The sequence below is a fragment of the Thunnus albacares genome, chromosome 10 (genome assembly GCF_914725855.1).
Source record: "Thunnus albacares chromosome 10, fThuAlb1.1, whole genome shotgun sequence".
Classification (NCBI taxonomy): domain Eukaryota; kingdom Metazoa; phylum Chordata; class Actinopteri; order Scombriformes; family Scombridae; genus Thunnus; species Thunnus albacares.
The window spans coordinates 5,135,365-5,162,840 of record NC_058115.1 but is presented as its reverse complement, the minus strand read 5'-3'; the positions used below and the strand labels follow the sequence as shown (position 1 = coordinate 5,162,840).

General features: G+C 51.0%; 33 non-coding genes across 33 annotated transcripts; all 33 read left to right on the top strand.

Moving 5' to 3' along the window:
• Positions 1–191: 191 nt before the first annotated feature.
• LOC122991452 lies at positions 192–298 on the top strand. The gene has a single exon (XR_006405849.1). It is a non-coding gene; the product is annotated as a U6 spliceosomal RNA (small nuclear RNA).
• Positions 299–685: 387 nt separating this feature from the next.
• On the top strand, positions 686–801 carry LOC122991375. Its single transcript, XR_006405774.1, has one exon. It is a non-coding gene; the product is annotated as a U5 spliceosomal RNA (small nuclear RNA).
• An 819-nt stretch (positions 802–1,620) lies between these two features.
• Positions 1,621–1,811, top strand: LOC122991194. Its single transcript, XR_006405610.1, has one exon. It is a non-coding gene; the product is annotated as a U2 spliceosomal RNA (small nuclear RNA).
• An 874-nt stretch (positions 1,812–2,685) lies between these two features.
• Positions 2,686–2,792, top strand: LOC122991450. Its single transcript, XR_006405847.1, has one exon. It is a non-coding gene; the product is annotated as a U6 spliceosomal RNA (small nuclear RNA).
• Positions 2,793–3,179: 387 nt separating this feature from the next.
• On the top strand, positions 3,180–3,295 carry LOC122991374. The gene has a single exon (XR_006405773.1). It is a non-coding gene; the product is annotated as a U5 spliceosomal RNA (small nuclear RNA).
• An 819-nt stretch (positions 3,296–4,114) lies between these two features.
• LOC122991193 lies at positions 4,115–4,305 on the top strand. The gene has a single exon (XR_006405609.1). It is a non-coding gene; the product is annotated as a U2 spliceosomal RNA (small nuclear RNA).
• An 874-nt stretch (positions 4,306–5,179) lies between these two features.
• Positions 5,180–5,286, top strand: LOC122991449. Its single transcript, XR_006405846.1, has one exon. It is a non-coding gene; the product is annotated as a U6 spliceosomal RNA (small nuclear RNA).
• Positions 5,287–5,673: 387 nt separating this feature from the next.
• LOC122991373 lies at positions 5,674–5,789 on the top strand. Its single transcript, XR_006405772.1, has one exon. It is a non-coding gene; the product is annotated as a U5 spliceosomal RNA (small nuclear RNA).
• Positions 5,790–6,608: 819 nt separating this feature from the next.
• On the top strand, positions 6,609–6,799 carry LOC122991192. Its single transcript, XR_006405608.1, has one exon. It is a non-coding gene; the product is annotated as a U2 spliceosomal RNA (small nuclear RNA).
• Positions 6,800–7,673: 874 nt separating this feature from the next.
• On the top strand, positions 7,674–7,780 carry LOC122991448. The gene has a single exon (XR_006405845.1). It is a non-coding gene; the product is annotated as a U6 spliceosomal RNA (small nuclear RNA).
• Positions 7,781–8,167: 387 nt separating this feature from the next.
• Positions 8,168–8,283, top strand: LOC122991371. The gene has a single exon (XR_006405770.1). It is a non-coding gene; the product is annotated as a U5 spliceosomal RNA (small nuclear RNA).
• Positions 8,284–9,078: 795 nt separating this feature from the next.
• LOC122991191 lies at positions 9,079–9,269 on the top strand. The gene has a single exon (XR_006405607.1). It is a non-coding gene; the product is annotated as a U2 spliceosomal RNA (small nuclear RNA).
• An 874-nt stretch (positions 9,270–10,143) lies between these two features.
• On the top strand, positions 10,144–10,250 carry LOC122991447. Its single transcript, XR_006405844.1, has one exon. It is a non-coding gene; the product is annotated as a U6 spliceosomal RNA (small nuclear RNA).
• Positions 10,251–10,637: 387 nt separating this feature from the next.
• Positions 10,638–10,753, top strand: LOC122991370. Its single transcript, XR_006405769.1, has one exon. It is a non-coding gene; the product is annotated as a U5 spliceosomal RNA (small nuclear RNA).
• A 795-nt stretch (positions 10,754–11,548) lies between these two features.
• LOC122991190 lies at positions 11,549–11,739 on the top strand. Its single transcript, XR_006405606.1, has one exon. It is a non-coding gene; the product is annotated as a U2 spliceosomal RNA (small nuclear RNA).
• An 874-nt stretch (positions 11,740–12,613) lies between these two features.
• Positions 12,614–12,720, top strand: LOC122991446. Its single transcript, XR_006405843.1, has one exon. It is a non-coding gene; the product is annotated as a U6 spliceosomal RNA (small nuclear RNA).
• A 387-nt stretch (positions 12,721–13,107) lies between these two features.
• On the top strand, positions 13,108–13,223 carry LOC122991369. Its single transcript, XR_006405768.1, has one exon. It is a non-coding gene; the product is annotated as a U5 spliceosomal RNA (small nuclear RNA).
• A 795-nt stretch (positions 13,224–14,018) lies between these two features.
• Positions 14,019–14,209, top strand: LOC122991189. Its single transcript, XR_006405605.1, has one exon. It is a non-coding gene; the product is annotated as a U2 spliceosomal RNA (small nuclear RNA).
• Positions 14,210–15,083: 874 nt separating this feature from the next.
• Positions 15,084–15,190, top strand: LOC122991445. Its single transcript, XR_006405842.1, has one exon. It is a non-coding gene; the product is annotated as a U6 spliceosomal RNA (small nuclear RNA).
• A 387-nt stretch (positions 15,191–15,577) lies between these two features.
• LOC122991367 lies at positions 15,578–15,693 on the top strand. Its single transcript, XR_006405767.1, has one exon. It is a non-coding gene; the product is annotated as a U5 spliceosomal RNA (small nuclear RNA).
• Positions 15,694–16,488: 795 nt separating this feature from the next.
• Positions 16,489–16,679, top strand: LOC122991188. Its single transcript, XR_006405604.1, has one exon. It is a non-coding gene; the product is annotated as a U2 spliceosomal RNA (small nuclear RNA).
• Positions 16,680–17,553: 874 nt separating this feature from the next.
• Positions 17,554–17,660, top strand: LOC122991444. Its single transcript, XR_006405841.1, has one exon. It is a non-coding gene; the product is annotated as a U6 spliceosomal RNA (small nuclear RNA).
• Positions 17,661–18,048: 388 nt separating this feature from the next.
• LOC122991366 lies at positions 18,049–18,164 on the top strand. The gene has a single exon (XR_006405766.1). It is a non-coding gene; the product is annotated as a U5 spliceosomal RNA (small nuclear RNA).
• Positions 18,165–18,975: 811 nt separating this feature from the next.
• Positions 18,976–19,166, top strand: LOC122991185. The gene has a single exon (XR_006405602.1). It is a non-coding gene; the product is annotated as a U2 spliceosomal RNA (small nuclear RNA).
• An 874-nt stretch (positions 19,167–20,040) lies between these two features.
• On the top strand, positions 20,041–20,147 carry LOC122991443. The gene has a single exon (XR_006405840.1). It is a non-coding gene; the product is annotated as a U6 spliceosomal RNA (small nuclear RNA).
• A 388-nt stretch (positions 20,148–20,535) lies between these two features.
• Positions 20,536–20,651, top strand: LOC122991365. The gene has a single exon (XR_006405765.1). It is a non-coding gene; the product is annotated as a U5 spliceosomal RNA (small nuclear RNA).
• Positions 20,652–21,446: 795 nt separating this feature from the next.
• On the top strand, positions 21,447–21,637 carry LOC122991184. The gene has a single exon (XR_006405601.1). It is a non-coding gene; the product is annotated as a U2 spliceosomal RNA (small nuclear RNA).
• Positions 21,638–22,511: 874 nt separating this feature from the next.
• Positions 22,512–22,618, top strand: LOC122991442. The gene has a single exon (XR_006405839.1). It is a non-coding gene; the product is annotated as a U6 spliceosomal RNA (small nuclear RNA).
• Positions 22,619–23,006: 388 nt separating this feature from the next.
• Positions 23,007–23,122, top strand: LOC122991364. The gene has a single exon (XR_006405764.1). It is a non-coding gene; the product is annotated as a U5 spliceosomal RNA (small nuclear RNA).
• A 795-nt stretch (positions 23,123–23,917) lies between these two features.
• Positions 23,918–24,108, top strand: LOC122991183. Its single transcript, XR_006405600.1, has one exon. It is a non-coding gene; the product is annotated as a U2 spliceosomal RNA (small nuclear RNA).
• Positions 24,109–24,982: 874 nt separating this feature from the next.
• On the top strand, positions 24,983–25,089 carry LOC122991441. Its single transcript, XR_006405838.1, has one exon. It is a non-coding gene; the product is annotated as a U6 spliceosomal RNA (small nuclear RNA).
• Positions 25,090–25,476: 387 nt separating this feature from the next.
• Positions 25,477–25,592, top strand: LOC122991363. The gene has a single exon (XR_006405763.1). It is a non-coding gene; the product is annotated as a U5 spliceosomal RNA (small nuclear RNA).
• Positions 25,593–26,411: 819 nt separating this feature from the next.
• On the top strand, positions 26,412–26,602 carry LOC122991148. Its single transcript, XR_006405567.1, has one exon. It is a non-coding gene; the product is annotated as a U2 spliceosomal RNA (small nuclear RNA).
• The last annotated feature ends 874 nt before the right edge of the window (positions 26,603–27,476 follow it).

The window sequence follows — 27,476 nt, the reverse complement described above, 5'->3', positions numbered from 1 at the left end:
CCACTTTGTGATTTTCACAAGCATGCGCGAAGAAGTAGCAGGCAGTTGATAGCAACTGAAAACACAGCGATGTCAACGACAGAAAGGCCCCATCCCTCGCGCTTGTCGTGCTTATCCTCCAGACTGCACCGCGGTCAAGGGGCCATTCTGCCCACGGGGTAGTAAAAGGGAAGCAGCGCCTGAGGACTTGTGTGCTTGCTACGGCAGCACGTATGAAAAATTGGATTCGATACAGAGAAGATTAGCATGGCCCCTGCGAAAGGATGACACGCAAAATCGTGAAGCGTTTCCACATTTTGATCCGCTTCTGATGTCTCCTGCTCCTCTCCAGCGCCTGAGGGGGACGGTAGTACTTTGGCTGCATTTCCTGGTCTTCTTTGTCGCGTTTGACCTCGTGGATAGGCAGCTTCCTAGTACTGGTTATCCGGGTGGCCAATGTTAGGCTCGGGGAGGCCAGCTAAGGAAAATATGTCCCCGGCGTGTAGAACCTGCTTCGTAGTACAGGCCCCAGAAGGTCTAGTGGCAACGACGTGACAGACGAGCAATCCCGGCGCCCAAAACTCCCTGAAGCGCAGTGCGGGGTAGGGGAATGGGTGTGGCCCGGGAGGCGTGAGTGAGGCTCACCGTGAAGGTTGTGGCTGGGACGACTGGGCTCCTTCGGCTGCTGTCGAGGAGCGGGCCGTACTTACTCTGGTTTCTCTTCATAACGTACAAGTCTTTCGCCTTTTACTAAAGACTTCCGTGGAGAGGAACACCCACGAGTTAAATCTATTTTTGGCAGGCTTTGCAGTTTGGCAGAGCCTCGTGTGTTTGTGAAAAGCAAAAACAGCTGTCCGTAACAAGATGTGTGGGAGCACCGATCCTTGTCACCGCTGCTACTCAGTTCATCGGCCCGCTTCACCCCAACGTTTAAGTCCACGGCCAAAGGTCTTCTAAAGGTATCACCTTCGACCAGTATACGACGCTTGACCGTCCCGTTAATGAGCTTGTCCAGTCCTGTTTTCCTCAGTTAAGAAATATTGCAAAAATAAGACCTATATTGTCCCCCGTTGTTCTTGAACAATGAATCCACGCGTTCATTTTCTCCCGGTTAGGCTACTGTAACTCCCTCTACACCTGCCTCGGTCAGTCTTCTTTGAAACGTTTACAGTTAATCCAAAATACAGCAGCTAGACTTCTAACCAGAACTAGCCGTAGGTCCCACATTAACCCTGTTGTGGGGCGTCCCTCCCTCAAAGACGCCTCAAAGGCCATTGACGTCCGCAAGCCTTTCTGCATACCTCCCTTCTTCTTCCCGTGTCCTGTTTTATTTCATTTTGGTTGATTTCTCTCTGTGTCGTGTTTGTCTGTTTTATTAATCCATCTGTTTCGATTTTGCATGTGTATGTGTCTGTAAAGCACGTTGTGACTGTGTGTTTTAAAAAGTGCTGTATGAACAAAAGCTCACTTACTTACTTATTTACTTACTTACTTACTTACTTACTTACTTACCTACTTACCAAGGAGCTCCTGGGCGGAGCTGCCAAGCGGCAGTCGTTCTTGCGGTCGTTTGAAACGACTGCACCACGACGAGCCAGAACTGTGCAGGAGGTGGGGCGGGGCAGCAAACAGCAAGGGTTCATCGCTTCTCGGCCTTTTGGCTAAGATCAAGTGTAGTATCTGTTCTTATCAGTTTAATATCTGATACGTCCTCTATAAGGGGACAACATATTAAAAGGATTTTTTGCACTTGGAGTTGAAAAAGGGGCTTGCTCCGTTCACTCCACGCATCGACCCGGCATTGCAGTGCCGCTGGGAACGGTGCACCCTTCTCTCTGCTTTGTGGAATGCCAATTACTCAGAGGAAATGCAGCAGCCTCCTCAGTCTGCCCGTCTCAGATGGCTGCATATCAGCCGTGACAACTGGGGCAAAAGTGCGGCGTGCAATGTAGAGTGACACAGAGTGAGATTTGCACCTCTGATTTGATTAGCAGACAAACATGACAGAGAGGGAACGTTGCCGTGTTGCAAATAGCTGCGAAATACACGTGGAATCTGCACAGCATTTTCCCTGCGTTTGTCCTCACTGGAGTGTCTGCGGCCACCTGCCTACTTTTGTTGTCTGGTAGCCCGCGTCTGAAAACCAATCCTCAGCATTGCGGCGGGGTATGTCAATCACAGGTTCCTGCTCTCTGACAAAGTTTCTTGCCGGTTACATGTAGAATATATATATTGTGCATACCGAACGCGACATTCTCAAGAATGTCGTCGGCTCGGCCTTACCCGAAAAAGGGCCTCTTTGACCCAATGGGCCATCTAGTCCGGCACCCCCTGCTGGCTTTCAGAGAAGGGCGACAACCAAGGTCGGACACACGCCACAGGCAGATGCTCAGAGCCGTCCTGTCATGCGTCATAGGAGTGGATGCTTAGCTTTGGGGCCCAAATGAAGCCTCCTGCGTGACAGACAAATTGTGCGTGGCCCCCTCATTTGGCACCAGGCCATTTCTGGCCTTACCCACTTTGTGATTTTCACAAGCATGCGCGAAGAAGTAGCAGGCAGTTGATAGCAACTTAAAACACAGCGATGTCAACGACAGAAAGGCCCCATCCCTCGCGCTTGTCGTGCTTATCCTCCAGACTGCACCGCGGTCAAGGGGCCATTCTGCCCACGGGGTAGTAAAAGGGAAGCAGCGCCTGAGCACTTGTGTGCTTGCTACGGCAGCACGTATGAAAAATTGGATTCGATACAGAGAAGATTAGCATGGCCCCTGCGAAAGGATGACACGCAAAATCGTGAAGCGTTTCCACATTTTGATCCGCTTCTGATGTCTCCTGCTCCTCTCCAGCGCCTGAGGGGGACGGTAGTACTTTGGCTGCATTTCCTGGTCTTCTTTGTCGCGTTTGACCTCGTGGATAGGCAGCTTCCTAGTACTGGTTATCCGGGTGGCCAATGTTAGGCTCGGGGAGGCCAGCTAAGGAAAATATGTCCCCGGCGTGTAGAACCTGCTTCGTAGTACAGGCCCCAGAAGGTCTAGTGGCAACGACGTGACAGACGAGCAATCCCGGCGCCCAAAACTCCCTGAAGCGCAGTGCGGGGTAGGGGAATGGGTGTGGCCCGGGAGGCGTGAGTGAGGCTCACCGTGAAGGTTGTGGCTGGGACGACTGGGCTCCTTCGGCTGCTGTCGAGGAGCGGGCCGTACTTACTCTGGTTTCTCTTCATAACGTACAAGTCTTTCGCCTTTTACTAAAGACTTCCGTGGAGAGGAACACCCACGAGTTAAATCTATTTTTGGCAGGCTTTGCAGTTTGGCAGAGCCTCGTGTGTTTGTGAAAAGCAAAAACAGCTGTCCGTAACAAGATGTGTGGGAGCACCGATCCTTGTCACCGCTGCTACTCAGTTCATCGGCCCGCTTCACCCCAACGTTTAAGTCCACGGCCAAAGGTCTTCTAAAGGTATCACCTTCGACCAGTATACGACGCTTGACCGTCCCGTTAATGAGCTTGTCCAGTCCTGTTTTCCTCAGTTAAGAAATATTGCAAAAATAAGACCTATATTGTCCCCCGTTGTTCTTGAACAATGAATCCACGCGTTCATTTTCTCCCGGTTAGGCTACTGTAACTCCCTCTACACCTGCCTCGGTCAGTCTTCTTTGAAACGTTTACAGTTAATCCAAAATACAGCAGCTAGACTTCTAACCAGAACTAGCCGTAGGTCCCACATTAACCCTGTTGTGGGGCGTCCCTCCCTCAAAGACGCCTCAAAGGCCATTGACGTCCGCAAGCCTTTCTGCATACCTCCCTTCTTCTTCCCGTGTCCTGTTTTATTTCATTTTGGTTGATTTCTCTCTGTGTCGTGTTTGTCTGTTTTATTAATCCATCTGTTTCGATTTTGCATGTGTATGTGTCTGTAAAGCACGTTGTGACTGTGTGTTTTAAAAAGTGCTGTATGAACAAAAGCTCACTTACTTACTTATTTACTTACTTACTTACTTACTTACTTACTTACCTACTTACCAAGGAGCTCCTGGGCGGAGCTGCCAAGCGGCAGTCGTTCTTGCGGTCGTTTGAAACGACTGCACCACGACGAGCCAGAACTGTGCAGGAGGTGGGGCGGGGCAGCAAACAGCAAGGGTTCATCGCTTCTCGGCCTTTTGGCTAAGATCAAGTGTAGTATCTGTTCTTATCAGTTTAATATCTGATACGTCCTCTATAAGGGGACAACATATTAAAAGGATTTTTTGCACTTGGAGTTGAAAAAGGGGCTTGCTCCGTTCACTCCACGCATCGACCCGGCATTGCAGTGCCGCTGGGAACGGTGCACCCTTCTCTCTGCTTTGTGGAATGCCAATTACTCAGAGGAAATGCAGCAGCCTCCTCAGTCTGCCCGTCTCAGATGGCTGCATATCAGCCGTGACAACTGGGGCAAAAGTGCGGCGTGCAATGTAGAGTGACACAGAGTGAGATTTGCACCTCTGATTTGATTAGCAGACAAACATGACAGAGAGGGAACGTTGCCGTGTTGCAAATAGCTGCGAAATACACGTGGAATCTGCACAGCATTTTCCCTGCGTTTGTCCTCACTGGAGTGTCTGCGGCCACCTGCCTACTTTTGTTGTCTGGTAGCCCGCGTCTGAAAACCAATCCTCAGCATTGCGGCGGGGTATGTCAATCACAGGTTCCTGCTCTCTGACAAAGTTTCTTGCCGGTTACATGTAGAATATATATATTGTGCATACCGAACGCGACATTCTCAAGAATGTCGTCGGCTCGGCCTTACCCGAAAAAGGGCCTCTTTGACCCAATGGGCCATCTAGTCCGGCACCCCCTGCTGGCTTTCAGAGAAGGGCGACAACCAAGGTCGGACACACGCCACAGGCAGATGCTCAGAGCCGTCCTGTCATGCGTCATAGGAGTGGATGCTTAGCTTTGGGGCCCAAATGAAGCCTCCTGCGTGACAGACAAATTGTGCGTGGCCCCCTCATTTGGCACCAGGCCATTTCTGGCCTTACCCACTTTGTGATTTTCACAAGCATGCGCGAAGAAGTAGCAGGCAGTTGATAGCAACTTAAAACACAGCGATGTCAACGACAGAAAGGCCCCATCCCTCGCGCTTGTCGTGCTTATCCTCCAGACTGCACCGCGGTCAAGGGGCCATTCTGCCCACGGGGTAGTAAAAGGGAAGCAGCGCCTGAGCACTTGTGTGCTTGCTACGGCAGCACGTATGAAAAATTGGATTCGATACAGAGAAGATTAGCATGGCCCCTGCGAAAGGATGACACGCAAAATCGTGAAGCGTTTCCACATTTTGATCCGCTTCTGATGTCTCCTGCTCCTCTCCAGCGCCTGAGGGGGACGGTAGTACTTTGGCTGCATTTCCTGGTCTTCTTTGTCGCGTTTGACCTCGTGGATAGGCAGCTTCCTAGTACTGGTTATCCGGGTGGCCAATGTTAGGCTCGGGGAGGCCAGCTAAGGAAAATATGTCCCCGGCGTGTAGAACCTGCTTCGTAGTACAGGCCCCAGAAGGTCTAGTGGCAACGACGTGACAGACGAGCAATCCCGGCGCCCAAAACTCCCTGAAGCGCAGTGCGGGGTAGGGGAATGGGTGTGGCCCGGGAGGCGTGAGTGAGGCTCACCGTGAAGGTTGTGGCTGGGACGACTGGGCTCCTTCGGCTGCTGTCGAGGAGCGGGCCGTACTTACTCTGGTTTCTCTTCATAACGTACAAGTCTTTCGCCTTTTACTAAAGACTTCCGTGGAGAGGAACACCCACGAGTTAAATCTATTTTTGGCAGGCTTTGCAGTTTGGCAGAGCCTCGTGTGTTTGTGAAAAGCAAAAACAGCTGTCCGTAACAAGATGTGTGGGAGCACCGATCCTTGTCACCGCTGCTACTCAGTTCATCGGCCCGCTTCACCCCAACGTTTAAGTCCACGGCCAAAGGTCTTCTAAAGGTATCACCTTCGACCAGTATACGACGCTTGACCGTCCCGTTAATGAGCTTGTCCAGTCCTGTTTTCCTCAGTTAAGAAATATTGCAAAAATAAGACCTATATTGTCCCCCGTTGTTCTTGAACAATGAATCCACGCGTTCATTTTCTCCCGGTTAGGCTACTGTAACTCCCTCTACACCTGCCTCGGTCAGTCTTCTTTGAAACGTTTACAGTTAATCCAAAATACAGCAGCTAGACTTCTAACCAGAACTAGCCGTAGGTCCCACATTAACCCTGTTGTGGGGCGTCCCTCCCTCAAAGACGCCTCAAAGGCCATTGACGTCCGCAAGCCTTTCTGCATACCTCCCTTCTTCTTCCCGTGTCCTGTTTTATTTCATTTTGGTTGATTTCTCTCTGTGTCGTGTTTGTCTGTTTTATTAATCCATCTGTTTCGATTTTGCATGTGTATGTGTCTGTAAAGCACGTTGTGACTGTGTGTTTTAAAAAGTGCTGTATGAACAAAAGCTCACTTACTTACTTATTTACTTACTTACTTACTTACTTACTTACTTACCTACTTACCAAGGAGCTCCTGGGCGGAGCTGCCAAGCGGCAGTCGTTCTTGCGGTCGTTTGAAACGACTGCACCACGACGAGCCAGAACTGTGCAGGAGGTGGGGCGGGGCAGCAAACAGCAAGGGTTCATCGCTTCTCGGCCTTTTGGCTAAGATCAAGTGTAGTATCTGTTCTTATCAGTTTAATATCTGATACGTCCTCTATAAGGGGACAACATATTAAAAGGATTTTTTGCACTTGGAGTTGAAAAAGGGGCTTGCTCCGTTCACTCCACGCATCGACCCGGCATTGCAGTGCCGCTGGGAACGGTGCACCCTTCTCTCTGCTTTGTGGAATGCCAATTACTCAGAGGAAATGCAGCAGCCTCCTCAGTCTGCCCGTCTCAGATGGCTGCATATCAGCCGTGACAACTGGGGCAAAAGTGCGGCGTGCAATGTAGAGTGACACAGAGTGAGATTTGCACCTCTGATTTGATTAGCAGACAAACATGACAGAGAGGGAACGTTGCCGTGTTGCAAATAGCTGCGAAATACACGTGGAATCTGCACAGCATTTTCCCTGCGTTTGTCCTCACTGGAGTGTCTGCGGCCACCTGCCTACTTTTGTTGTCTGGTAGCCCGCGTCTGAAAACCAATCCTCAGCATTGCGGCGGGGTATGTCAATCACAGGTTCCTGCTCTCTGACAAAGTTTCTTGCCGGTTACATGTAGAATATATATATTGTGCATACCGAACGCGACATTCTCAAGAATGTCGTCGGCTCGGCCTTACCCGAAAAAGGGCCTCTTTGACCCAATGGGCCATCTAGTCCGGCACCCCCTGCTGGCTTTCAGAGAAGGGCGACAACCAAGGTCGGACACACGCCACAGGCAGATGCTCAGAGCCGTCCTGTCATGCGTCATAGGAGTGGATGCTTAGCTTTGGGGCCCAAATGAAGCCTCCTGCGTGACAGACAAATTGTGCGTGGCCCCCTCATTTGGCACCAGGCCATTTCTGGCCTTACCCACTTTGTGATTTTCACAAGCATGCGCGAAGAAGTAGCAGGCAGTTGATAGCAACTTAAAACACAGCGATGTCAACGACAGAAAGGCCCCATCCCTCGCGCTTGTCGTGCTTATCCTCCAGACTGCACCGCGGTCAAGGGGCCATTCTGCCCACGGGGTAGTAAAAGGGAAGCAGCGCCTGAGCACTTGTGTGCTTGCTACGGCAGCACGTATGAAAAATTGGATTCGATACAGAGAAGATTAGCATGGCCCCTGCGAAAGGATGACACGCAAAATCGTGAAGCGTTTCCACATTTTGATCCGCTTCTGATGTCTCCTGCTCCTCTCCAGCGCCTGAGGGGGACGGTAGTACTTTGGCTGCATTTCCTGGTCTTCTTTGTCGCGTTTGACCTCGTGGATAGGCAGCTTCCTAGTACTGGTTATCCGGGTGGCCAATGTTAGGCTCGGGGAGGCCAGCTAAGGAAAATATGTCCCCGGCGTGTAGAACCTGCTTCGTAGTACAGGCCCCAGAAGGTCTAGTGGCAACGACGTGACAGACGAGCAATCCCGGCGCCCAAAACTCCCTGAAGCGCAGTGCGGGGTAGGGGAATGGGTGTGGCCCGGGAGGCGTGAGTGAGGCTCACCGTGAAGGTTGTGGCTGGGACGACTGGGCTCCTTCGGCTGCTGTCGAGGAGCGGGCCGTACTTACTCTGGTTTCTCTTCATAACGTACAAGTCTTTCGCCTTTTACTAAAGACTTCCGTGGAGAGGAACACCCACGAGTTAAATCTATTTTTGGCAGGCTTTGCAGTTTGGCAGAGCCTCGTGTGTTTGTGAAAAGCAAAAACAGCTGTCCGTAACAAGATGTGTGGGAGCACCGATCCTTGTCACCGCTGCTACTCAGTTCATCGGCCCGCTTCACCCCAACGTTTAAGTCCACGGCCAAAGGTCTTCTAAAGGTATCACCTTCGACCAGTATACGACGCTTGACCGTCCCGTTAATGAGCTTGTCCAGTCCTGTTTTCCTCAGTTAAGAAATATTGCAAAAATAAGACCTATATTGTCCCCCGTTGTTCTTGAACAATGAATCCACGCGTTCATTTTCTCCCGGTTAGGCTACTGTAACTCCCTCTACACCTGCCTCGGTCAGTCTTCTTTGAAACGTTTACAGTTAATCCAAAATACAGCAGCTAGACTTCTAACCAGAACTAGCCGTAGGTCCCACATTAACCCTGTTGTGGGGCGTCCCTCCCTCAAAGACGCCTCAAAGGCCATTGACGTCCGCAAGCCTTTCTGCATACCTCCCTTCTTCTTCCCGTGTCCTGTTTTATTTCATTTTGGTTGATTTCTCTCTGTGTCGTGTTTGTCTGCTTTATTAATCCATCTGTTTCGATTTTGCACGTGTATGTGTCTGTAAAGCACGTTGTGACTGTGTGTTTTAAAAAGTGCTGTATGAACAAAAGCTGACTTACTTACTTATTTACTTACCTACTTACCAAGGAGCTCCTGGGCGGAGCTGCCAAGCGGCAGTCGTTCTTGCGGTCGTTTGAAACGACTGCACCACGACGAGCCAGAACTGTGCAGGAGGTGGGGCGGGGCAGCAAACAGCAAGGGTTCATCGCTTCTCGGCCTTTTGGCTAAGATCAAGTGTAGTATCTGTTCTTATCAGTTTAATATCTGATACGTCCTCTATAAGGGGACAACATATTAAAAGGATTTTTTGCACTTGGAGTTGAAAAAGGGGCTTGCTCCGTTCACTCCACGCATCGACCCGGCATTGCAGTGCCGCTGGGAACGGTGCACCCTTCTCTCTGCTTTGTGGAATGCCAATTACTCAGAAGAAATGCAGCAGCCTCCTCAGTCTGCCCGTCTCAGATGGCTGCATATCAGCCGTGACAACTGGGGCAAAAGTGCGGCGTGCAATGTAGAGTGACACAGAGTGAGATTTGCACCTCTGATTTGATTAGCAGACAAACATGACAGAGAGGGAACGTTGCCGTGTTGCAAATAGCTGCGAAATACACGTGGAATCTGCACAGCATTTTCCCTGCGTTTGTCCTCACTGGAGTGTCTGCGGCCACCTGCCTACTTTTGTTGTCTGGTAGCCCGCGTCTGAAAACCAATCCTCAGCATTGCGGCGGGGTATGTCAATCACAGGTTCCTGCTCTCTGACAAAGTTTCTTGCCGGTTACATGTAGAATATATATATTGTGCATACCGAACGCGACATTCTCAAGAATGTCGTCGGCTCGGCCTTACCCGAAAAAGGGCCTCTTTGACCCAATGGGCCATCTAGTCCGGCACCCCCTGCTGGCTTTCAGAGAAGGGCGACAACCAAGGTCGGACACACGCCACAGGCAGATGCTCAGAGCCGTCCTGTCATGCGTCATAGGAGTGGATGCTTAGCTTTGGGGCCCAAATGAAGCCTCCTGCGTGACAGACAAATTGTGCGTGGCCCCCTCATTTGGCACCAGGCCATTTCTGGCCTTACCCACTTTGTGATTTTCACAAGCATGCGCGAAGAAGTAGCAGGCAGTTGATAGCAACTTAAAACACAGCGATGTCAACGACAGAAAGGCCCCATCCCTCGCGCTTGTCGTGCTTATCCTCCAGACTGCACCGCGGTCAAGGGGCCATTCTGCCCACGGGGTAGTAAAAGGGAAGCAGCGCCTGAGGACTTGTGTGCTTGCTACGGCAGCACGTATGAAAAATTGGATTCGATACAGAGAAGATTAGCATGGCCCCTGCGAAAGGATGACACGCAAAATCGTGAAGCGTTTCCACATTTTGATCCGCTTCTGATGTCTCCTGCTCCTCTCCAGCGCCTGAGGGGGACAGTAGTACTTTGGCTGCATTTCCTGGTCTTCTTTGTCGCGTTTGACCTCGTGGATAGGCAGCTTCCTAGTACTGGTTATCCGGGTGGCCAATGTTAGGCTCGGGGAGGCCAGCTAAGGAAAATATGTCCCCGGCGTGTAGAACCTGCTTCGTAGTACAGGCCCCAGAAGGTCTAGTGGCAACGACGTGACAGACGAGCAATCCCGGCGCCCAAAACTCCCTGAAGCGCAGTGCGGGGTAGGGGAATGGGTGTGGCCCGGGAGGCGTGAGTGAGGCTCACCGTGAAGGTTGTGGCTGGGACGACTGGGCTCCTTCGGCTGCTGTCGAGGAGCGGGCCGTACTTACTCTGGTTTCTCTTCATAACGTACAAGTCTTTCGCCTTTTACTAAAGACTTCCGTGGAGAGGAACACCCACGAGTTAAATCTATTTTTGGCAGGCTTTGCAGTTTGGCAGAGCCTCGTGTGTTTGTGAAAAGCAAAAACAGCTGTCCGTAACAAGATGTGTGGGAGCACCGATCCTTGTCACCGCTGCTACTCAGTTCATCGGCCCGCTTCACCCCAACGTTTAAGTCCACGGCCAAAGGTCTTCTAAAGGTATCACCTTCGACCAGTATACGACGCTTGACCGTCCCGTTAATGAGCTTGTCCAGTCCTGTTTTCCTCAGTTAAGAAATATTGCAAAAATAAGACCTATATTGTCCCCCGTTGTTCTTGAACAATGAATCCACGCGTTCATTTTCTCCCGGTTAGGCTACTGTAACTCCCTCTACACCTGCCTCGGTCAGTCTTCTTTGAAACGTTTACAGTTAATCCAAAATACAGCAGCTAGACTTCTAACCAGAACTAGCCGTAGGTCCCACATTAACCCTGTTGTGGGGCGTCCCTCCCTCAAAGACGCCTCAAAGGCCATTGACGTCCGCAAGCCTTTCTGCATACCTCCCTTCTTCTTCCCGTGTCCTGTTTTATTTCATTTTGGTTGATTTCTCTCTGTGTCGTGTTTGTCTGCTTTATTAATCCATCTGTTTCGATTTTGCACGTGTATGTGTCTGTAAAGCACGTTGTGACTGTGTGTTTTAAAAAGTGCTGTATGAACAAAAGCTGACTTACTTACTTATTTACTTACCTACTTACCAAGGAGCTCCTGGGCGGAGCTGCCAAGCGGCAGTCGTTCTTGCGGTCGTTTGAAACGACTGCACCACGACGAGCCAGAACTGTGCAGGAGGTGGGGCGGGGCAGCAAACAGCAAGGGTTCATCGCTTCTCGGCCTTTTGGCTAAGATCAAGTGTAGTATCTGTTCTTATCAGTTTAATATCTGATACGTCCTCTATAAGGGGACAACATATTAAAAGGATTTTTTGCACTTGGAGTTGAAAAAGGGGCTTGCTCCGTTCACTCCACGCATCGACCCGGCATTGCAGTGCCGCTGGGAACGGTGCACCCTTCTCTCTGCTTTGTGGAATGCCAATTACTCAGAGGAAATGCAGCAGCCTCCTCAGTCTGCCCGTCTCAGATGGCTGCATATCAGCCGTGACAACTGGGGCAAAAGTGCGGCGTGCAATGTAGAGTGACACAGAGTGAGATTTGCACCTCTGATTTGATTAGCAGACAAACATGACAGAGAGGGAACGTTGCCGTGTTGCAAATAGCTGCGAAATACACGTGGAATCTGCACAGCATTTTCCCTGCGTTTGTCCTCACTGGAGTGTCTGCGGCCACCTGCCTACTTTTGTTGTCTGGTAGCCCGCGTCTGAAAACCAATCCTCAGCATTGCGGCGGGGTATGTCAATCACAGGTTCCTGCTCTCTGACAAAGTTTCTTGCCGGTTACATGTAGAATATATATATTGTGCATACCGAACGCGACATTCTCAAGAATGTCGTCGGCTCGGCCTTACCCGAAAAAGGGCCTCTTTGACCCAATGGGCCATCTAGTCCGGCACCCCCTGCTGGCTTTCAGAGAAGGGCGACAACCAAGGTCGGACACACGCCACAGGCAGATGCTCAGAGCCGTCCTGTCATGCGTCATAGGAGTGGATGCTTAGCTTTGGGGCCCAAATGAAGCCTCCTGCGTGACAGACAAATTGTGCGTGGCCCCCTCATTTGGCACCAGGCCATTTCTGGCCTTACCCACTTTGTGATTTTCACAAGCATGCGCGAAGAAGTAGCAGGCAGTTGATAGCAACTTAAAACACAGCGATGTCAACGACAGAAAGGCCCCATCCCTCGCGCTTGTCGTGCTTATCCTCCAGACTGCACCGCGGTCAAGGGGCCATTCTGCCCACGGGGTAGTAAAAGGGAAGCAGCGCCTGAGGACTTGTGTGCTTGCTACGGCAGCACGTATGAAAAATTGGATTCGATACAGAGAAGATTAGCATGGCCCCTGCGAAAGGATGACACGCAAAATCGTGAAGCGTTTCCACATTTTGATCCGCTTCTGATGTCTCCTGCTCCTCTCCAGCGCCTGAGGGGGACGGTAGTACTTTGGCTGCATTTCCTGGTCTTCTTTGTCGCGTTTGACCTCGTGGATAGGCAGCTTCCTAGTACTGGTTATCCGGGTGGCCAATGTTAGGCTCGGGGAGGCCAGCTAAGGAAACTATGTCCCCGGCGTGTAGAACCTGCTTCGTAGTACAGGCCCCAGAAGGTCTAGTGGCAACGACGTGACAGACGAGCAATCCCGGCGCCCAAAACTCCCTGAAGCGCAGTGCGGGGTAGGGGAATGGGTGTGGCCCGGGAGGCGTGAGTGAGGCTCACCGTGAAGGTTGTGGCTGGGACGACTGGGCTCCTTCGGCTGCTGTCGAGGAGCGGGCCGTACTTACTCTGGTTTCTCTTCATAACGTACAAGTCTTTCGCCTTTTACTAAAGACTTCCGTGGAGAGGAACACCCACGAGTTAAATCTATTTTTGGCAGGCTTTGCAGTTTGGCAGAGCCTCGTGTGTTTGTGAAAAGCAAAAACAGCTGTCCGTAACAAGATGTGTGGGAGCACCGATCCTTGTCACCGCTGCTACTCAGTTCATCGGCCCGCTTCACCCCAACGTTTAAGTCCACGGCCAAAGGTCTTCTAAAGGTATCACCTTCGACCAGTATACGACGCTTGACCGTCCCGTTAATGAGCTTGTCCAGTCCTGTTTTCCTCAGTTAAGAAATATTGCAAAAATAAGACCTATATTGTCCCCCGTTGTTCTTGAACAATGAATCCACGCGTTCATTTTCTCCCGGTTAGGCTACTGTAACTCCCTCTACACCTGCCTCGGTCAGTCTTCTTTGAAACGTTTACAGTTAATCCAAAATACAGCAGCTAGACTTCTAACCAGAACTAGCCGTAGGTCCCACATTAACCCTGTTGTGGGGCGTCCCTCCCTCAAAGACGCCTCAAAGGCCATTGACGTCCGCAAGCCTTTCTGCATACCTCCCTTCTTCTTCCCGTGTCCTGTTTTATTTCATTTTGGTTGATTTCTCTCTGTGTCGTGTTTGTCTGCTTTATTAATCCATCTGTTTCGATTTTGCACGTGTATGTGTCTGTAAAGCACGTTGTGACTGTGTGTTTTAAAAAGTGCTGTATGAACAAAAGCTGACTTACTTACTTATTTACTTACCTACTTACCAAGGAGCTCCTGGGCGGAGCTGCCAAGCGGCAGTCGTTCTTGCGGTCGTTTGAAACGACTGCACCACGACGAGCCAGAACTGTGCAGGAGGTGGGGCGGGGCAGCAAACAGCAAGGGTTCATCGCTTCTCGGCCTTTTGGCTAAGATCAAGTGTAGTATCTGTTCTTATCAGTTTAATATCTGATACGTCCTCTATAAGGGGACAACATATTAAAAGGATTTTTTGCACTTGGAGTTGAAAAAGGGGCTTGCTCCGTTCACTCCACGCATCGACCCGGCATTGCAGTGCCGCTGGGAACGGTGCACCCTTCTCTCTGCTTTGTGGAATGCCAATTACTCAGAAGAAATGCAGCAGCCTCCTCAGTCTGCCCGTCTCAGATGGCTGCATATCAGCCGTGACAACTGGGGCAAAAGTGCGGCGTGCAATGTAGAGTGACACAGAGTGAGATTTGCACCTCTGATTTGATTAGCAGACAAACATGACAGAGAGGGAACGTTGCCGTGTTGCAAATAGCTGCGAAATACACGTGGAATCTGCACAGCATTTTCCCTGCGTTTGTCCTCACTGGAGTGTCTGCGGCCACCTGCCTACTTTTGTTGTCTGGTAACCCGCGTCTGAAAACCAATCCCCAGCATTGCGGCGGGGTATGTCAATCACAGGTTCCTGCTCTCTGACAAAGTTTCTTGCCGGTTACATGTAGAATATATATATTGTGCATACCGAACGCGACATTCTCAAGAATGTCGTCGGCTCGGCCTTACCCGAAAAAGGGCCTCTTTGACCCAATGGGCCATCTAGTCCGGCACCCCCTGCTGGCTTTCAGAGAAGGGCGACAACCAAGGTCGGACACACGCCACAGGCAGATGCTCAGAGCCGTCCTGTCATGCGTCATAGGAGTGGATGCTTAGCTTTGGGGCCCAAATGAAGCCTCCTGCGTGACAGACAAATTGTGCGTGGCCCCCTCATTTGGCACCAGGCCATTTCTGGCCTTACCCACTTTGTGATTTTCACAAGCATGCGCGAAGAAGTAGCAGGCAGTTGATAGCAACTTAAAACACAGCGATGTCAACGACAGAAAGGCCCCATCCCTCGCGCTTGTCGTGCTTATCCTCCAGACTGCACCGCGGTCAAGGGGCCATTCTGCCCACGGGGTAGTAAAAGGGAAGCAGCGCCTGAGGACTTGTGTGCTTGCTACGGCAGCACGTATGAAAAATTGGATTCGATACAGAGAAGATTAGCATGGCCCCTGCGAAAGGATGACACGCAAAATCGTGAAGCGTTTCCACATTTTGATCCGCTTCTGATGTCTCCTGCTCCTCTCCAGCGCCTGAGGGGGACAGTAGTACTTTGGCTGCATTTCCTGGTCTTCTTTGTCGCGTTTGACCTCGTGGATAGGCAGCTTCCTAGTACTGGTTATCCGGGTGGCCAATGTTAGGCTCGGGGAGGCCAGCTAAGGAAAATATGTCCCCGGCGTGTAGAACCTGCTTCGTAGTACAGGCCCCAGAAGGTCTAGTGGCAACGACGTGACAGACGAGCAATCCCGGCGCCCAAAACTCCCTGAAGCGCAGTGCGGGGTAGGGGAATGGGTGTGGCCCGGGAGGCGTGAGTGAGGCTCACCGTGAAGGTTGTGGCTGGGACGACTGGGCTCCTTCGGCTGCTGTCGAGGAGCGGGCCGTACTTACTCTGGTTTCTCTTCATAACGTACAAGTCTTTCGCCTTTTACTAAAGACTTCCGTGGAGAGGAACACCCACGAGTTAAATCTATTTTTGGCAGGCTTTGCAGTTTGGCAGAGCCTCGTGTGTTTGTGAAAAGCAAAAACAGCTGTCCGTAACAAGATGTGTGGGAGCACCGATCCTTGTCACCGCTGCTACTCAGTTCATCGGCCCGCTTCACCCCAACGTTTAAGTCCACGGCCAAAGGTCTTCTAAAGGTATCACCTTCGACCAGTATACGACGCTTGACCGTCCCGTTAATGAGCTTGTCCAGTCCTGTTTTCCTCAGTTAAGAAATATTGCAAAAATAAGACCTATATTGTCCCCCGTTGTTCTTGAACAATGAATCCACGCGTTCATTTTCTCCCGGTTAGGCTACTGTAACTCCCTCTACACCTGCCTCGGTCAGTCTTCTTTGAAACGTTTACAGTTAATCCAAAATACAGCAGCTAGACTTCTAACCAGAACTAGCCGTAGGTCCCACATTAACCCTGTTGTGGGGCGTCCCTCCCTCAAAGACGCCTCAAAGGCCATTGACGTCCGCAAGCCTTTCTGCATACCTCCCTTCTTCTTCCCGTGTCCTGTTTTATTTCATTTTGGTTGATTTCTCTCTGTGTCGTGTTTGTCTGCTTTATTAATCCATCTGTTTCGATTTTGCACGTGTATGTGTCTGTAAAGCACGTTGTGACTGTGTGTTTTAAAAAGTGCTGTATGAACAAAAGCTGACTTACTTACTTATTTACTTACCTACTTACCAAGGAGCTCCTGGGCGGAGCTGCCAAGCGGCAGTCGTTCTTGCGGTCGTTTGAAACGACTGCACCACGACGAGCCAGAACTGTGCAGGAGGTGGGGCGGGGCAGCAAACAGCAAGGGTTCATCGCTTCTCGGCCTTTTGGCTAAGATCAAGTGTAGTATCTGTTCTTATCAGTTTAATATCTGATACGTCCTCTATAAGGGGACAACATATTAAAAGGATTTTTTGCACTTGGAGTTGAAAAAGGGGCTTGCTCCGTTCACTCCACGCATCGACCCGGCATTGCAGTGCCGCTGGGAACGGTGCACCCTTCTCTCTGCTTTGTGGAATGCCAATTACTCAGAAGAAATGCAGCAGCCTCCTCAGTCTGCCCGTCTCAGATGGCTGCATATCAGCCGTGACAACTGGGGCAAAAGTGCGGCGTGCAATGTAGAGTGACACAGAGTGAGATTTGCACCTCTGATTTGATTAGCAGACAAACATGACAGAGAGGGAACGTTGCCGTGTTGCAAATAGCTGCGAAATACACGTGGAATCTGCACAGCATTTTCCCTGCGTTTGTCCTCACTGGAGTGTCTGCGGCCACCTGCCTACTTTTGTTGTCTGGTAGCCCGCGTCTGAAAACCAATCCTCAGCATTGCGGCGGGGTATGTCAATCACAGGTTCCTGCTCTCTGACAAAGTTTCTTGCCGGTTACATGTAGAATATATATATTGTGCATACCGAACGCGACATTCTCAAGAATGTCGTTGGCTCGGCCTTACCCGAAAAAGGGCCTCTTTGACCCAATGGGCCATCTAGTCCGGCACACCCTGCTGGCTTTCAGAGAAGGGCGACAACCAAGGTCGGACACACGCCACAGGCAGATGCTCAGAGCCGTCCTGTCATGCGTCATAGGAGTGGATGCTTAGCTTTGGGGCCCAAATGAAGCCTCCTGCGTGACAGACAAATTGTGCGTGGCCCCCTCATTTGGCACCAGGCCATTTCTGGCCTTACCCACTTTGTGATTTTCACAAGCATGCGCGAAGAAGTAGCAGGCAGTTGATAGCAACTGAAAACACAGCGATGTCAACGACAGAAAGGCCCCATCCCTCGCGCTTGTCGTGCTTATCCTCCAGACTGCACCGCGGTCAAGGGGCCATTCTGCCCACGGGGTAGTAAAAGGGAAGCAGCGCCTGAGGACTTGTGTGCTTGCTACGGCAGCACGTATGAAAAATTGGATTCGATACAGAGAAGATTAGCATGGCCCCTGCGAAAGGATGACACGCAAAATCGTGAAGCGTTTCCACATTTTGATCCGCTTCTGATGTCTCCTGCTCCTCTCCAGCGCCTGAGGGGGACGGTAGTACTTTGGCTGCATTTCCTGGTCTTCTTTGTCGCGTTTGACCTCGTGGATAGGCAGCTTCCTAGTACTGGTTATCCGGGTGGCCAATGTTAGGCTCGGGGAGGCCAGCTAAGGAAAATATGTCCCCGGCGTGTAGAACCTGCTTCGTAGTACAGGCCCCAGAAGGTCTAGTGGCAACGACGTGACAGACGAGCAATCCCGGCGCCCAAAACTCCCTGAAGCGCAGTGCGGGGGTAGGGGAATGGGTGTGGCCCGGGAGGCGTGAGTGAGGCTCACCGTGAAGGTTGTGGCTGGGACGACTGGGCTCCTTCGGCTGCTGTCGAGGAGCGGGCCGTACTTACTCTGGTTTCTCTTCATAACGTACAAGTCTTTCGCCTTTTACTAAAGACTTCCGTGGAGAGGAACACCCACGAGTTAAATCTATTTTTGGCAGGCTTTGCAGTTTGGCAGAGCCTCGTGTGTTTGTGAAAAGCAAAAACAGCTGTCCGTAACAAGATGTGTGGGAGCACCGATCCTTGTCACCGCTGCTACTCAGTTCATCGGCCCGCTTCACCCCAACGTTTAAGTCCACGGCCAAAGGTCTTCTAAAGGTATCACCTTCGACCAGTATACGACGCTTGACCGTCCCGTTAATGAGCTTGTCCAGTCCTGTTTTCCTCAGTTAAGAAATATTGCAAAAATAAGACCTATATTGTCCCCCGTTGTTCTTGAACAATGAATCCACGCGTTCATTTTCTCCCGGTTAGGCTACTGTAACTCCCTCTACACCTGCCTCGGTCAGTCTTCTTTGAAACGTTTACAGTTAATCCAAAATACAGCAGCTAGACTTCTAACCAGAACTAGCCGTAGGTCCCACATTAACCCTGTTGTGGGGCGTCCCTCCCTCAAAGACGCCTCAAAGGCCATTGACGTCCGCAAGCCTTTCTGCATACCTCCCTTCTTCTTCCCGTGTCCTGTTTTAATTCATTTTGGTTGATTTCTCTCTGTGTCGTGTTTGTCTGTTTTATTAATCCATCTGTTTCGATTTTGCACGTGTATGTGTCTGTAAAGCACGTTGTGACTGTGTGTTTTAAAAAGTGCTGTATGAACAAAAGCTCACTTATTTACTTACTTACTTACTTACTTACTTACTTACCTACTTACCAAGGAGCTCCTGGGCGGAGCTGCCAAGCGGCAGTCGTTCTTGCGGTCGTTTGAAACGACTGCACCACGACGAGCCAGAACTGTGCAGGAGGTGGGGCGGGGCAGCAAACAGCAAGGGTTCATCGCTTCTCGGCCTTTTGGCTAAGATCAAGTGTAGTATCTGTTCTTATCAGTTTAATATCTGATACGTCCTCTATAAGGGGACAACATATTAAAAGGATTTTTTGCACTTGGAGTTGAAAAAGGGGCTTGCTCCGTTCACTCCACGCATCGACCCGGCATTGCAGTGCCGCTGGGAACGGTGCACCCTTCTCTCTGCTTTGTGGAATGCCAATTACTCAGAAGAAATGCAGCAGCCTCCTCAGTCTGCCCGTCTCAGATGGCTGCATATCAGCCGTGACAACTGGGGCAAAAGTGCGGCGTGCAATGTAGAGTGACACAGAGTGAGATTTGCACCTCTGATTTGATTAGCAGACAAACATGACAGAGAGGGAACGTTGCCGTGTTGCAAATAGCTGCGAAATACACGTGGAATCTGCACAGCATTTTCCCTGCGTTTGTCCTCACTGGAGTGTCTGCGGCCACCTGCCTACTTTTGTTGTCTGGTAGCCCGCGTCTGAAAACCAATCCTCAGCATTGCGGCGGGGTATGTCAATCACAGGTTCCTGCTCTCTGACAAAGTTTCTTGCCGGTTACATGTAGAATATATATATTGTGCATACCGAACGCGACATTCTCAAGAATGTCGTCGGCTCGGCCTTACCCGAAAAAGGGCCTCTTTGACCCAATGGGCCATCTAGTCCGGCACACCCTGCTGGCTTTCAGAGAAGGGCGACAACCAAGGTCGGACACACGCCACAGGCAGATGCTCAGAGCCGTCCTGTCATGCGTCATAGGAGTGGATGCTTAGCTTTGGGGCCCAAATGAAGCCTCCTGCGTGACAGACAAATTGTGCGTGGCCCCCTCATTTGGCACCAGGCCATTTCTGGCCTTACCCACTTTGTGATTTTCACAAGCATGCGCGAAGAAGTAGCAGGCAGTTGATAGCAACTGAAAACACAGCGATGTCAACGACAGAAAGGCCCCATCCCTCGCGCTTGTCGTGCTTATCCTCCAGACTGCACCGCGGTCAAGGGGCCATTCTGCCCACGGGGTAGTAAAAGGGAAGCAGCGCCTGAGGACTTGTGTGCTTGCTACGGCAGCACGTATGAAAAATTGGATTCGATACAGAGAAGATTAGCATGGCCCCTGCGAAAGGATGACACGCAAAATCGTGAAGCGTTTCCACATTTTGATCCGCTTCTGATGTCTCCTGCTTCTCTCCAGCGCCTGAGGGGGACGGTAGTACTTTGGCTGCATTTCCTGGTCTTCTTTGTCGCGTTTGACCTCGTGGATAGGCAGCTTCCTAGTACTGGTTATCCGGGTGGCCAATGTTAGGCTCGGGGAGGCCAGCTAAGGAAAATATGTCCCCGGCGTGTAGAACCTGCTTCGTAGTACAGGCCCCAGAAGGTCTAGTGGCAACGACGTGACAGACGAGCAATCCCGGCGCCCAAAACTCCCTGAAGCGCAGTGCGGGGGTAGGGGAATGGGTGTGGCCCGGGAGGCGTGAGTGAGGCTCACCGTGAAGGTTGTGGCTGGGACGACTGGGCTCCTTCGGCTGCTGTCGAGGAGCGGGCCGTACTTACTCTGGTTTCTCTTCATAACGTACAAGTCTTTCGCCTTTTACTAAAGACTTCCGTGGAGAGGAACACCCACGAGTTAAATCTATTTTTGGCAGGCTTTGCAGTTTGGCAGAGCCTCGTGTGTTTGTGAAAAGCAAAAACAGCTGTCCGTAACAAGATGTGTGGGAGCACCGATCCTTGTCACCGCTGCTACTCAGTTCATCGGCCCGCTTCACCCCAACGTTTAAGTCCACGGCCAAAGGTCTTCTAAAGGTATCACCTTCGACCAGTATACGACGCTTGACCGTCCCGTTAATGAGCTTGTCCAGTCCTGTTTTCCTCAGTTAAGAAATATTGCAAAAATAAGACCTATATTGTCCCCCGTTGTTCTTGAACAATGAATCCACGCGTTCATTTTCTCCCGGTTAGGCTACTGTAACTCCCTCTACACCTGCCTCGGTCAGTCTTCTTTGAAACGTTTACAGTTAATCCAAAATACAGCAGCTAGACTTCTAACCAGAACTAGCCGTAGGTCCCACATTAACCCTGTTGTGGGGCGTCCCTCCCTCAAAGACGCCTCAAAGGCCATTGACGTCCGCAAGCCTTTCTGCATACCTCCCTTCTTCTTCCCGTGTCCTGTTTTATTTCATTTTGGTTGATTTCTCTCTGTGTCGTGTTTGTCTGCTTTATTAATCCATCTGTTTCGATTTTGCACGTGTATGTGTCTGTAAAGCACGTTGTGACTGTGTGTTTTAAAAAGTGCTGTATGAACAAAAGCTGACTTACTTACTTATTTACTTACCTACTTACCAAGGAGCTCCTGGGCGGAGCTGCCAAGCGGCAGTCGTTCTTGCGGTCGTTTGAAACGACTGCACCACGACGAGCCAGAACTGTGCAGGAGGTGGGGCGGGGCAGCAAACAGCAAGGGTTCATCGCTTCTCGGCCTTTTGGCTAAGATCAAGTGTAGTATCTGTTCTTATCAGTTTAATATCTGATACGTCCTCTATAAGGGGACAACATATTAAAAGGATTTTTTGCACTTGGAGTTGAAAAAGGGGCTTGCTCCGTTCACTCCACGCATCGACCCGGCATTGCAGTGCCGCTGGGAACGGTGCACCCTTCTCTCTGCTTTGTGGAATGCCAATTACTCAGAAGAAATGCAGCAGCCTCCTCAGTCTGCCCGTCTCAGATGGCTGCATATCAGCCGTGACAACTGGGGCAAAAGTGCGGCGTGCAATGTAGAGTGACACAGAGTGAGATTTGCACCTCTGATTTGATTAGCAGACAAACATGACAGAGAGGGAACGTTGCCGTGTTGCAAATAGCTGCGAAATACACGTGGAATCTGCACAGCATTTTCCCTGCGTTTGTCCTCACTGGAGTGTCTGCGGCCACCTGCCTACTTTTGTTGTCTGGTAGCCCGCGTCTGAAAACCAATCCTCAGCATTGCGGCGGGGTATGTCAATCACAGGTTCCTGCTCTCTGACAAAGTTTCTTGCCGGTTACATGTAGAATATATATATTGTGCATACCGAACGCGACATTCTCAAGAATGTCGTCGGCTCGGCCTTACCCGAAAAAGGGCCTCTTTGACCCAATGGGCCATCTAGTCCGGCACACCCTGCTGGCTTTCAGAGAAGGGCGACAACCAAGGTCGGACACACGCCACAGGCAGATGCTCAGAGCCGTCCTGTCATGCGTCATAGGAGTGGATGCTTAGCTTTGGGGCCCAAATGAAGCCTCCTGCGTGACAGACAAATTGTGCGTGGCCCCCTCATTTGGCACCAGGCCATTTCTGGCCTTACCCACTTTGTGATTTTCACAAGCATGCGCGAAGAAGTAGCAGGCAGTTGATAGCAACTGAAAACACAGCGATGTCAACGACAGAAAGGCCCCATCCCTCGCGCTTGTCGTGCTTATCCTCCAGACTGCACCGCGGTCAAGGGGCCATTCTGCCCACGGGGTAGTAAAAGGGAAGCAGCGCCTGAGGACTTGTGTGCTTGCTACGGCAGCACGTATGAAAAATTGGATTCGATACAGAGAAGATTAGCATGGCCCCTGCGAAAGGATGACACGCAAAATCGTGAAGCGTTTCCACATTTTGATCCGCTTCTGATGTCTCCTGCTTCTCTCCAGCGCCTGAGGGGGACGGTAGTACTTTGGCTGCATTTCCTGGTCTTCTTTGTCGCGTTTGACCTCGTGGATAGGCAGCTTCCTAGTACTGGTTATCCGGGTGGCCAATGTTAGGCTCGGGGAGGCCAGCTAAGGAAAATATGTCCCCGGCGTGTAGAACCTGCTTCGTAGTACAGGCCCCAGAAGGTCTAGTGGCAACGACGTGACAGACGAGCAATCCCGGCGCCCAAAACTCCCTGAAGCGCAGTGCGGGGGTAGGGGAATGGGTGTGGCCCGGGAGGCGTGAGTGAGGCTCACCGTGAAGGTTGTGGCTGGGACGACTGGGCTCCTTCGGCTGCTGTCGAGGAGCGGGCCGTACTTACTCTGGTTTCTCTTCATAACGTACAAGTCTTTCGCCTTTTACTAAAGACTTCCGTGGAGAGGAACACCCACGAGTTAAATCTATTTTTGGCAGGCTTTGCAGTTTGGCAGAGCCTCGTGTGTTTGTGAAAAGCAAAAACAGCTGTCCGTAACAAGATGTGTGGGAGCACCGATCCTTGTCACCGCTGCTACTCAGTTCATCGGCCCGCTTCACCCCAACGTTTAAGTCCACGGCCAAAGGTCTTCTAAAGGTATCACCTTCGACCAGTATACGACGCTTGACCGTCCCGTTAATGAGCTTGTCCAGTCCTGTTTTCCTCAGTTAAGAAATATTGCAAAAATAAGACCTATATTGTCCCCCGTTGTTCTTGAACAATGAATCCACGCGTTCATTTTCTCCCGGTTAGGCTACTGTAACTCCCTCTACACCTGCCTCGGTCAGTCTTCTTTGAAACGTTTACAGTTAATCCAAAATACAGCAGCTAGACTTCTAACCAGAACTAGCCGTAGGTCCCACATTAACCCTGTTGTGGGGCGTCCCTCCCTCAAAGACGCCTCAAAGGCCATTGACGTCCGCAAGCCTTTCTGCATACCTCCCTTCTTCTTCCCGTGTCCTGTTTTATTTCATTTTGGTTGATTTCTCTCTGTGTCGTGTTTGTCTGCTTTATTAATCCATCTGTTTCGATTTTGCACGTGTATGTGTCTGTAAAGCACGTTGTGACTGTGTGTTTTAAAAAGTGCTGTATGAACAAAAGCTGACTTACTTACTTATTTACTTACCTACTTACCAAGGAGCTCCTGGGCGGAGCTGCCAAGCGGCAGTCGTTCTTGCGGTCGTTTGAAACGACTGCACCACGACGAGCCAGAACTGTGCAGGAGGTGGGGCGGGGCAGCAAACAGCAAGGGTTCATCGCTTCTCGGCCTTTTGGCTAAGATCAAGTGTAGTATCTGTTCTTATCAGTTTAATATCTGATACGTCCTCTATAAGGGGACAACATATTAAAAGGATTTTTTGCACTTGGAGTTGAAAAAGGGGCTTGCTCCGTTCACTCCACGCATCGACCCGGCATTGCAGTGCCGCTGGGAACGGTGCACCCTTCTCTCTGCTTTGTGGAATGCCAATTACTCAGAGGAAATGCAGCAGCCTCCTCAGTCTGCCCGTCTCAGATGGCTGCATATCAGCCGTGACAACTGGGGCAAAAGTGCGGCGTGCAATGTAGAGTGACACAGAGTGAGATTTGCACCTCTGATTTGATTAGCAGACAAACATGACAGAGAGGGAACGTTGCCGTGTTGCAAATAGCTGCGAAATACACGTGGAATCTGCACAGCATTTTCCCTGCGTTTGTCCTCACTGGAGTGTCTGCGGCCACCTGCCTACTTTTGTTGTCTGGTAGCCCGCGTCTGAAAACCAATCCTCAGCATTGCGGCGGGGTATGTCAATCACAGGTTCCTGCTCTCTGACAAAGTTTCTTGCCGGTTACATGTAGAATATATATATTGTGCATACCGAACGCGACATTCTCAAGAATGTCGTCGGCTCGGCCTTACCCGAAAAAGGGCCTCTTTGACCCAATGGGCCATCTAGTCCGGCACCCCCTGCTGGCTTTCAGAGAAGGGCGACAACCAAGGTCGGACACACGCCACAGGCAGATGCTCAGAGCCGTCCTGTCATGCGTCATAGGAGTGGATGCTTAGCTTTGGGGCCCAAATGAAGCCTCCTGCGTGACAGACAAATTGTGCGTGGCCCCCTCATTTGGCACCAGGCCATTTCTGGCCTTACCCACTTTGTGATTTTCACAAGCATGCGCGAAGAAGTAGCAGGCAGTTGATAGCAACTGAAAACACAGCGATGTCAACGACAGAAAGGCCCCATCCCTCGCGCTTGTCGTGCTTATCCTCCAGACTGCACCGCGGTCAAGGGGCCATTCTGCCCACGGGGTAGTAAAAGGGAAGCAGCGCCTGAGGACTTGTGTGCTTGCTACGGCAGCACGTATGAAAAATTGGATTCGATACAGAGAAGATTAGCATGGCCCCTGCGAAAGGATGACACGCAAAATCGTGAAGCGTTTCCACATTTTGATCCGCTTCTGATGTCTCCTGCTCCTCTCCAGCGCCTGAGGGGGACGGTAGTACTTTGGCTGCATTTCCTGGTCTTCTTTGTCGCGTTTGACCTCGTGGATAGGCAGCTTCCTAGTACTGGTTATCCGGGTGGCCAATGTTAGGCTCGGGGAGGCCAGCTAAGGAAAATATGTCCCCGGCGTGTAGAACCTGCTTCGTAGTACAGGCCCCAGAAGGTCTAGTGGCAACGACGTGACAGACGAGCAATCCCGGCGCCCAAAACTCCCTGAAGCGCAGTGCGGGGTAGGGGAATGGGTGTGGCCCGGGAGGCGTGAGTGAGGCTCACCGTGAAGGTTGTGGCTGGGACGACTGGGCTCCTTCGGCTGCTGTCGAGGAGCGGGCCGTACTTACTCTGGTTTCTCTTCATAACGTACAAGTCTTTCGCCTTTTACTAAAGACTTCCGTGGAGAGGAACACCCACGAGTTAAATCTATTTTTGGCAGGCTTTGCAGTTTGGCAGAGCCTCGTGTGTTTGTGAAAAGCAAAAACAGCTGTCCGTAACAAGATGTGTGGGAGCACCGATCCTTGTCACCGCTGCTACTCAGTTCATCGGCCCGCTTCACCCCAACGTTTAAGTCCACGGCCAAAGGTCTTCTAAAGGTATCACCTTCGACCAGTATACGACGCTTGACCGTCCCGTTAATGAGCTTGTCCAGTCCTGTTTTCCTCAGTTAAGAAATATTGCAAAAATAAGACCTATATTGTCCCCCGTTGTTCTTGAACAATGAATCCACGCGTTCATTTTCTCCCGGTTAGGCTACTGTAACTCCCTCTACACCTGCCTCGGTCAGTTTTCTTTGAAACGTTTACAGTTAATCCAAAATACAGCAGCTAGACTTCTAACCAGAACTAGCCGTAGGTCCCACATTAACCCTGTTGTGGGGCGTCCCTCCCTCAAAGACGCCTCAAAGGCCATTGACGTCCGCAAGCCTTTCTGCATACCTCCCTTCTTCTTCCCGTGTCCTGTTTTAATTCATTTTGGTTGATTTCTCTCTGTGTCGTGTTTGTCTGTTTTATTAATCCATCTGTTTCGATTTTGCACGTGTATGTGTCTGTAAAGCACGTTGTGACTGTGTGTTTCAAAAAGTGCTGTATGAACAAAAGCTCACTTACTTACTTATTTACTTACTTACTTACTTACTTACTTACTTACCTACTTACCAAGGAGCTCCTGGGCGGAGCTGCCAAGCGGCAGTCGTTCTTGCGGTCGTTTGAAACGACTGCACCACGACGAGCCAGAACTGTGCAGGAGGTGGGGCGGGGCAGCAAACAGCAAGGGTTCATCGCTTCTCGGCCTTTTGGCTAAGATCAAGTGTAGTATCTGTTCTTATCAGTTTAATATCTGATACGTCCTCTATAAGGGGACAACATATTAAAAGAATTTTTTGCACTTGGAGTTGAAAAAGGGGCTTGCTCCGTTCACTCCACGCATCGACCCGGCATTGCAGTGCCGCTGGGAACGGTGCACCCTTCTCTCTGCTTTGTGGAATGCCAATTACTCAGAAGAAATGCAGCAGCCTCCTCAGTCTGCCCGTCTCAGATGGCTGCATATCAGCCATGACAACTGGGGCAAAAGTGCGGCGTGCAATGTAGAGTGACACAGAGTGAGATTTGCACCTCTGATTTGATTAGCAGACAAACATGACAGAGAGGGAACGTTGCCGTGTTGCAAATAGCTGCGAAATACACCTGGAATCTGCACAGCATTTTCCCTGCCTTTGTCCTCACTGGAGTGTCTGCGGCCACCTGCCTACTTTTGTTGTCTGGTAGCCCGCGTCTGAAAACCAATCCTCAGCATTGCGGCGGGGTATGTCAATCACAGGTTCCTGCTCTCTGACAAAGTTTCTTGCCGGTTACATGTAGAATATATATATTGTGCATACCGAACGCGACACTCTCAAGAATGTCGTCGGCTCGGCCTTACCCGAAAAAGGGCCTCTTTGACCCAATGGGCCATCTAGTCCGGCACCCCCTGCTGGCTTTCAGAGAAGGGCGACAACCAAGGTCGGACACACGCCACAGGCAGATGCTCAGAGCCGTCCTGTCATGCGTCATAGGAGTGGATGCTTAGCTTTGGGGCCCAAATGAAGCCTCCTGCGTGACAGACAAATTGTGCGTGGCCCCCTCATTTGGCACCAGGCCATTTCTGGCCTTACCCACTTTGTGATTTTCACAAGCATGCGCGAAGAAGTAGCAGGCAGTTGATAGCAACTGAAAACACAGCGATGTCAACGACAGAAAGGCCCCATCCCTCGCGCTTGTCGTGCTTATCCTCCAGACTGCACCGCGGTCAAGGGGCCATTCTGCCCACGGGGTAGTAAAAGGGAAGCAGCGCCTGAGGACTTGT